This window comes from Cyprinodon variegatus, unplaced genomic scaffold (assembly GCF_000732505.1).
Source record: "Cyprinodon variegatus isolate N-32 unplaced genomic scaffold, C_variegatus-1.0 Scaffold1878, whole genome shotgun sequence".
Classification (NCBI taxonomy): Eukaryota; Metazoa; Chordata; class Actinopteri; order Cyprinodontiformes; family Cyprinodontidae; genus Cyprinodon; species Cyprinodon variegatus.
The window spans coordinates 70,114-71,681 of NW_015152331.1; positions in this window are offsets into that span (position 1 = coordinate 70,114).

The window sequence follows — 1,568 nt, forward strand, 5'->3', positions numbered from 1 at the left end:
CATACTAAGAGCAGTAACCAGTATCTGCTTAGGATTATGTGTGCGGCCACTCGCTTCCCTGAGGCTGTCCCTCTCCAAAACATCACTGCAAAGAGCATAGTTAGAGCTCTAACTAAATTCTTTTCAACTTAGTACAGTCGGACCAAGGGTCTAATTTCCAGTCCAAACTATTTAAACAGGTATTAGGGACACTAAATGTACGGCATGTTTTGTCATCTGCTTACCATCCTGAGTCACAGGGTGCGTTAGAACGATGGCCCCAGACATTAAAGTCTATGCTCAAGAAATATTGCCAAGACAATGGCACTGACTGGGATGAGAGCATCCCCTTCTTTTTGTTTGTAGCATGCGACGCGGTACAGGAATCTCTAGGATTCAGCCCCGCCCAGCTTGTGTTTGGACACACTCCCCGTGGTCCTCTGCAAACACTGCATGACCAGTTTCTGTCGTTGCAGTCTTCTCCTGCGCAAAATGTGGTCGATTATGTGAGTCAGTTCCGTGAGCTATTGCACAGAGCTAATACTCTTGCTAAGCAAATACTAACTACAGCCCCAAACCTTATGAAGCGAAATTATGATCGTTCCACTATTGAACGTGACTTCAGTGTCGGAGACAAAGTGCTAGTGTTACTTCCTGTACCAGGTACGGCGTTGTCCGCCAAGTTTTCTGGGCCCTATGATGTACACAAATGACTCAGTGACACAAATTATGTGATAAACACTCCTGATTGGCGTAGGAAAACCCGTGTTTGTCACATTTATATGCTAAAACTTTACCATGTTAGAAAAAATGACCCAAACTCCCAGGGTACTGCTGTGGGTTTCAAACCGGACCCAGCAGGTGCAAAACGTCGGTCTGGAGTGGTAGTGGTAGTTGCAACTGACACCCTGTCTGTATCAGAAGTTGACGACTTGTGGCCACGTTGTCCCATCTACCCAGGTACTCGTCTCCCTAACTCAGAGGGATTGAGGCATCACCTACCTGCTTACCACATCTATCCCCTGCTCAAAGGCAGGATGTGATAGGTTTAGTTACTCAGTTTCCGAGTTTGTTCAGTGATGTACCAGGGAGAACCAAAGTTCTAAAACATGATGTTAAACTTACCAACCCAAGACCCATTAAGCAGCATGCTTACCGCGCAAATTCAATGAAGCATAATGTAATAAAAGGTGAAGTAGAGTACCTCCTTCAGCATGGCCTTGCCAAGCCTAGCTCTAGTCCATGGAGTTCACCATGTCTTATAGAAGGCAAGGCTGACAGTTCCCCAAGGTTTATCACAGACTTTAGAAAAGTTAATGCTGTCACTGTGCGTGATTCTTATCCTTTGCCACGGATGGAAGATTGCGTTGATACCCTTTGTACAGTTTGTGAGCAAACTAGATCTCTTAAAAGGGTACTGGCAAGTCCCTCTTACTGAGCGTGCTTCTGAGGTCTCAGCCTTTGTAACTCCTGAGGACTTTTTACAGTACAATGTAATGCCTTTTGTGTAACGCTCCAGCTACTTTCCAGAGGTTAGTTAACACAGTATTAGCCGGTGTTAAAAATTGTAATGCTTAACTAGATGATCT